The following is a 7,939-nucleotide window of genomic DNA, read 5'->3' as shown; positions in this document are numbered from 1 at the left end:
CTGCAAGGGTTTCTGTATGTACTCCAGGAGAACTGATCATCCATAAGATTATGTAAATACACACACACACATATATATATATAATTATGAATATAAAATTTGTTTTCAACAACATACATTATAATTATGCAATTCCAAAAAGTAGCTGTCAATTTACACTCCCACCAGCAGTGTAAAAGTGATACTTTTAATTTTTTTTGCCATCTGATGGGTTTACAAATGTTATCTCAACATGGTTTTAATTCGCATTTCCTTAAGCATCCTCTTATATTTTTATTAGCCATTTATATTTTGTCTTCTGTGGAATGCTGTCCATGTCTTTTGCCCAGGATTCCTTTGTGTTGTTTGTCTTCCTCTCCTTGATTTTTAGGAGTTCTTCATATATTCTTTATACTAATCATTTGGTGATTTTATGTGAACATTTATCTTCTCCAGGTTTGATGCTTGTGTTTGCATTATTTGTCTTTTTAATTTATTATTATTTATTTATTTATTTTATTTTATTTTTATTTTTTGAGTTGGAGTCTCACTCTGTCACCCCGACTGGAGTGCAGTGGCACGCTTCTGGCCACCATAGCCTTGACCTGCTGGGCTCCGATGATCCTTCCAAGTCGCTTGGAACTACAGGCGTACCCTACCACACACGGCTAATTTTTTTTATTTATTGTAGAGATGAGGTCTCGCCTGCCCAGGCAGGTCTCGAACCCGCGGGCTCAGGCAATCCACTCATCTCAGCCTCCCAAAGCGCAGAATTACAGGCTAAGCCACCAAGCCCGGCACTATTTGTCTTTTTAAAAAATTCTTTATTTATATATGTTTTCTGAGTTAGGGTTTCACTCTGTTGCCAAGGCTGGAGTGCAGTGGCAGGATGGCGACTGAGTGCAGCCTCCTTGACCTCCTGGGCTGCGCCTGATGCCAGATCAGCGCAGCATTAGATTCTCATAGGAGCACGAATCCTACTGCGAACTGCACATGCAAGGGATCGAGGTTGCGTGCTCCTTGTGAGAATCTGATGCCTGATGACCCCCAACCCTCCACCCCCATGGAAAAATTGTCTTCCACGAAACTGGTCCCTGGTGCCAAGAAGGTTGGGGACCGATGTGCAACCCATGAATAGCTTAATGTGCTCATGAGGGCAGAGCCCTTATGATCCAATCCCCTCTTAAAGGCCCCACCTCTCAATGCTGCCACATTGGAGATTAAGTTTCAACATGAGTTTTGGAGAAGACATTCAAACCATAGCACTGACTTTGTCATATGTCCAATTTCCATATGCTAATGTTCTATTTTTGTGTCCTCTATTGTGTTCCATCAGTCCATTTCACCAACTGTGCTTGCAATATTGTCGATTATAGCTTATAATAAGTCTTGATAAATAACAAATTAGGTTAACTTCCTTAACTTACCTTGTCTTCTTTTTCTTTTGACTTGGAGTTTCACTCTGTCACCCAGACTGGAGTGCAGTGGCCACTCCCGGCCACCACAGCCTCGACCTGCTAGGCTCCACTGATCCTTCCGCCTCAGCCTTCTGAGTAGCCAGAATTACAGGCACACGCTACCACGCCCGATTGATTTTTTGATTTATTGTAGAGATGAGGTCTCGCCAAGTTGCCCAGGTGGGTCTCGAACCCACGGGCTCAGGGGTGTCGGCCTCCCAAAGTGTGGGATTACAGGCTGAGCCACAGAGCCCGGCTTTGTCTTCTTTTTCAAGAGTATTTTGGTTCTTCTTGGTTTTTTGCCTTCCCCTATGATTTTATAATAAATTTATGAAGTTCCATGAAAAACCCTATTGGGATTTTGCTGAAATTGCATTAAATCTACAGATAAATCTGGAAAAAAAAAGTATCCTTATGATATTGAGCCTTCTTATTCTAGAACTTATTTACTTATCTTTTTGTTATTTTTATTGCTATGTTTCATTCAAGTTTAAAAATTTTTTTTAAGTTCTTTCATATCTATTACAATATTAACTTTAATAAATTTTACTCTGTTTATTGCTGGTATGTATAAATGCAACTGCAAACATGCCATATAAATTCTATTAATTCTTGTAATTTATCCATAGATTCTTTGGTTTTCTACATAATCTAGACTCTAATAAACAGCTTCATTTCTTTCTTCCTATATTAGTTATCTGTTGGAACATAACAAATTATCTCAAACTTAGTGGCTTAAAAACAACATGCACTTACTACTTCAGTTTCTGTAGGTTTCCTGCTAAGAGCCTCACATGGCTGCAATCAAGGTGACAGCCAGGATATGATCCTTTTTGAAAGGTACTGTCCTCTTCTAAGCTCAGGTGCTTATTGGCAGGACTCAGTTTTTTGAGGCTATGGAATCGAGGTTCCTGCTTAGTTACTGGCTGTCGGCTGGGGGCTGCTCTCAGCTCCCAGTGGCCCATGAGTTTCCTTGCCACCTGGCTCATTCAAAGGGCCATGACAAAAAGATAGCACATTCCAGTGTGCTAACAAGAAATCTTACGAGCCGGGCTCGGTGGCTCAGCCTGTAATCCCGCGCCTTTGGGAGGCTGAGGTGAGTGGATTGCCTGAGCCGCGGGTTCGAGACCTGCCTGGGCAGCGAGGCCTCATCTCTACAATAAATCAAAAAATCAGCCGGGCATGGTAGCGCATGCCTGTAATTCCAGCTACTCGGAAGGCTGAGGAGAAGGATCGCCAGAGCCCAGCAGGTCGAGGCTGCGGTGGCCGGGAGCGGCCACTGCACTCCAGTCTGGGCGACCGAGTGAGACTCCAACTCAAAAAAAAAAGAAATCTTACAGAACGTAATGTAATCACGAGTGACCATTCCATTGCATTAGTCATATAACAAGATCCAGTCTAGCGGGTGACCTCCCCATCACCTTAGCCACCTTCTTATTTTGTTGGAAAGCAAGTCTCAGGTTCCACCCACACTCAGAGAGGATGTGATGCCCTGAGGATTACCATCGGGTGGATTTCCAGTCCTAAGAGCTTTTATTTGTTTTTGTTGCTATATTGCATAGGCTACACGCTCAGCATACTGTAAAAATTGTGACAAGAATTGTCTCACTTTTATTTATCCTCCTAAAGAAAATAGTTTAATGATTCACCACAAGGTAAAATACTTGCTGTAGGCTTTTTGTAAACGCCATTTATCAGGTTAACAAAGTTTTTGTCTACTCCAAGTTTTCTAAAATTTCTTTTAAATTATAAATGGCTGCAAAGGCTTATAAAACCTTTTTTTCTTGCATCTTTTCAGCTGATATAATCTTTTTTCTTCCAATGTTAAACTACCCTTGCATTCTAGAATAAACTAAACTTAATAACAGTTTCTATTCATTATTGAATTTTACTATTTTGTTTTGCAAGTTCCAAAAGTGTCTTCATGATTGAGGGTAACTGTTTTTATTCTAGTCTCTTGAAATTAATTGGGCAGTGTTCCTTCTTTCTCCATGCTTTGGAAATATTTATGTAAGATAGGAATCATTTTCTTCCCGATATTCATTGGAACACTCCTGAAAACTTGTCTGAGCTTAGTGTCTGTTTTCTGGGTGGGAAGATTTTAAAATATCAATCCAATTTCTTTAATAGTTATCCAAGTTTCTTTTAAAATTATAATTGCATAATTTTGAGTAATTTGCCCATACATTTTCAGATTTGTTGTCATGAAGTTGTTCATAATAGCCTCTTGGAAAATAAATCTTTTAATCATTATAGCATCGATAGTTTACTGTGAAATATAAGTAAAAGTATGTATACATGCAACTAAATAAAAATATATATGTCTATATAAACATATTCTGTGCATATAAACTTGTCTATAAATTATCTGTTATAAAATAGTTCTTTGATACCGTCAGATGTATGGCTGGTATTTTCAAAGAAGTATGGCCCCTGCAAGAAAAGAAAAGAGGTTCGGGGAAGTTGTCTTAAACCTGTTACTAGCTCTCAAATATTCCCTTGAAACTATGAATGGTGATGACTTTTCTCTACGCAAGAATACTTTTAGTTGCCATCATATATATATTTTTTTGAGTTGGAGTCTCACTCTGTCACCCAGACTGGAGTGCAGTGGCCGCTCCCGGCCACCACAGCCTCGACCTGCTGAGCTCTGGCGATCATTCTGCCTCAGTCTTCCAAGTAGCTGGAACTACAGGCACGTGCTAGCATGCCCGGCTACTTTTTTTGATGTATTGTAGAGATGAGGCCTTGCCAAGTTGCCCAGATGGGTCTCGAACCCGCAGGCTCTGGTAATCCACTCACCTCAGCCTCCGAAAGCACTGGGATTACAGGCTGAGTCACCAAGCACGGCCATATTTTTTAAACAATTAACACTTAGACCAGTCAAATCAAATGCAATAATCAACATAGTATACACAAACTCTAGTAGAAGTATTTTATTTAGTTATAACAGCCATCTCTAATAGCTTGAAATGGAAATTTCTGTGGCCTTAACTTAACTGGATGCTGTCTTCTTTGAGCGTGTCCTTTTTTGCAGCAAAATAATTTCCAAACCACTTGATGTGCTACACCTTCTGCTTAACATTCAGATGAGGGTTTCTGGAAAGGCTCCAAGCCACCAGCTCCATGAAGTGGCAGACTGGTACTTGTTTTGGAAAATCCTCAAGGTATTTATCCAGAAACATGTGATCATGAAATTCTGAACCATCATCATCAAAACCTAGGCAAGGACACAAAATATATTACATTGTAATTTTAAATGTAAAATCTGTGTTATAACATTAGTATTAATGCAGCAGTATAACATTGCAGTTAAAGGTATGAACTTTGGAGTTAGGCCTAGGGTTGTCCACTGATTTAAACACTGGAACTTGGGAAAAATTTTATTAACTTCTCTGAGTGTCAGTTTCCTCAGGCATAAGATGAGGATTGAAATAGCACTTTGCTGGAGTTTTTGTAGAGATTAAATAAACATAAAGCACATGAAGCTCTTTTACAATCCCTAGCATACTGTAAATGTTCAAAATGTAGCAGCAATTTTGGCTAATGAATATTTTAATAAATGCAGCAACCACTTAGAAAAATGGAAAAACTTTATTTTAAAATACATAAATAAAACCAGATGGAATCATAAATAATTTAAGCAGCTCACAGGAAACCAAGAAAAGATAAACAGGAATGAAAATTTGAGACATAGAAAAGGAATGGAAAATAAAGAAAATATAAACAAAAAATAATGAAATGAATTTATACTTAAATCCTAACAAATCAACAAATACTTTTTTTTTCTTGAAAGTAGGATTTATTAAGAAGACAGAAAAGCTCCCACAGTGGGAGGGGACCTGAAAGAGGTTGTGCAACAATTACTTTAAATGTTAATGGTCTACATATATTAATTAAAAGACAGAGATTAGCACAGGAGATATAAAAATGATCCCGTTATATGCTGTCTATAAGAAATTCATTTCAAATACAATATAGGTAGATTGAGAGTAAAAAGAATGAAAAAGATGTATCTTGGTAGCATTAACTTTGTAAAAAAAGCATGATTGGTTATAAGATATCAGATAAAGTAGACCAAGAGTTTTTTTAACTTGAAATGCACCAGAGAGGCATCATGTACAGATCTTTCCTGAATGAAATTGATGAATGAATGCAGACAAGTAGTACTGGTGTGTATAAAGTAAAGGGGAAAAAAAAAAAAAGAGTGAAGAGGGTAGTATACCTTATACAAAAATCGGTTCTAGACAGATTAAACAGAAAAAGGCTACCAAATCTGACTATGTGCAAATGAAATATCTGTTCACTAAAGACATTCTATAAACAGAGTTAAAAGATAAGCAGCAAGGGCTTCTGATTAAACTGTGGCAAACTGAATCCATTCTTAAGTCTCTGCTCTCTTGTGAGATCTACTAAATGAAAGTAAAATAATTAAAAGTATAAAAGCACAAAGACAAAGAGAAAAAAACAATAACAGGAGATAGCAGCATAATTATAAAAGACAGAAAGTGCACATATTAGTAACTGACTTAGCAGAGTGGAAGATGCCACCATCCAAATCTGCAAAAGGGGAGAAAATAAGAAGCAAACAGGCATCAACAAGCTTCAAATTAGAGACACCAGATACCACTGAAGCTAGGAGTGGAGATGAGGGACCAAAAAAACAGGGGGACTAATTATAAGCCGGTTTAGGGACTGGTTAGCTCTCCCATGTTCCACTCCCACCTGCACCTTGAGATGACTGCACTCCTCCATTCCCAAAGAGGATGGGCATTGTAACCTTTCTAGAAATTGAAATGGAAAGAGGAAACAAGTTGTTGGAGTGATAAAAGGAGAATAAAGTGAAAGTCTGCATGCTGAGTGATTAAACACCCCTCAGGCCCAACCCTTTCCCTCTCCTGGTTCTCTGGGCAAAGCCAAGGCCTATGACCCTCAAGTCAGGTGGTTGAAAGATTTTCACTGGAGAAATTCAAGAGAAGAATTCTAAATATGGAGTTTTGGAAGTCCCAAAATGAAGTGGCTTCTTCCCAATTCCTCTGAAATGAAGCTACCAGGTGACAAGCCCCACCTATTCATACACACATAATAAACTGTTTTCCATGACCTCCCTCTCTCATATATAAACAAACATCCAAAGATTGCAGACATTTTAAGAAAGTCTCTAGGTAAGTGAAAGACACCTTGACAGAAACTGATACCTATCTATCAAAATGCATTTTTCTTTCTTATCATGGTAAAATAATTAAACAATTGTACATTACATTTTCCTGCCCTCTTTGGGTTAGGCATGGCCATATTATTAAATTTTTACCAGCAGTATCTGAACAGAAGTGACATGTGACATTTTCAATCCAGAGCCTTTAGGACAATGGAATCGCCTATACTACATTCTTTCTCCTTTCTGTAAGCCTGAACACAATGTGCCTGTGAGCCATCTTTAATCATGCAGATGAGAAAAATGCCCTACAGGAGGAAAAGAAACAAGATGGAAGAAACCTCGATCCTTGGATAATTGTGTGCTTACTGGTCTGAAACCTGAACTATTATAGCAAAGTTCTACCCTGTCTGAATCACTAAATTTATGGGATCTCAATAAAACAAATTAAAAAGTAAACAGGAGCTTTGAGGAAACTAGTAGAATGTAGGTATCAGAAGAAATCTAATTAATATGAACACCACCACCAAAGAGTTTAGAAGTTAAAAATAAGGCACAGAAACAAAAATCCAATAGAAAGATTACAAAATAAAAGTTGGGGGAGGTTCTCCAAGCATAAAACAAAGAAAAATATAGGGAGGCCTGAATTATCAAACAAATAATAAAACAAAAATTCTTCAGAACAGAAGAATAATGTTCCCAGATTAAAAGGACCCAATGATGCCTAGAACAATGATTTTAAACATAAAATCCCTTAACAAGAATCATCACCCTGAAACTTATGAATCTTATAAAGAGAAGATACTAAAAGTTACCAAAGAAAATAAAGAGATCAGGTCAGATGTTGTGGCTCACACTTGTAATCCCAGCACTTCAAGAGGCTGAGGAGAGAGGATTGCTTGAACCCAAGAATTCAAGACCTGCCTAGGCAACACAGAGAGACTGCACATCAAAATAAATTTTAAAAAAGGAAATAGACAGGTATGATAAATCTTGGATAAGAATGAAAGAATGGCAAAAGCATTCTCAACAACATGAGTGGAGAAATGCTTCAAAATTATGAAAGATTTATTTTTAATCTCAAATATTATACCCAGCTAAACTATTAAGTAGGTGCCAGGACAGAATAACGATGTTTTTATATATGAAGGCTCTCAAAATCTTTTACTTTCCTGTATTTTTCAAGATTATACTGGAGCATATGCTCCATCAAAACAAAGAGATACTTAAAGAGAAGAAAATATGTGATGGAAAGAAAGGGTATTCAACTATAGGAGAGGAGACAGAAAATCCCAGGGTGAGGGCAAAATGAAGTCACAGGAACACAGCCATGCCAGGAGCCTGGGGA

General features: G+C 37.9%; 1 pseudogene; it reads right to left on the bottom strand.

Annotated features, from left to right (window-relative positions):
- Nucleotides 1-4,346: 4,346 nt before the first annotated feature.
- Nucleotides 4,347-7,939, bottom strand: part of LOC103271190 — a 33,792-nt pseudogene continuing 30,199 nt past the window's right edge.

Source organism: Carlito syrichta, unplaced genomic scaffold (genome assembly GCF_000164805.1).
Source record: "Carlito syrichta isolate Samal-C Ts95f unplaced genomic scaffold, Tarsius_syrichta-2.0.1 Scaffold311396, whole genome shotgun sequence".
Lineage (NCBI taxonomy): Eukaryota > Metazoa > Chordata > Mammalia > Primates > Tarsiidae > Carlito > Carlito syrichta.
The sequence above is the reverse complement of the archived record's forward strand: the minus strand, read 5'-3'. Positions and strand labels throughout refer to the sequence as shown.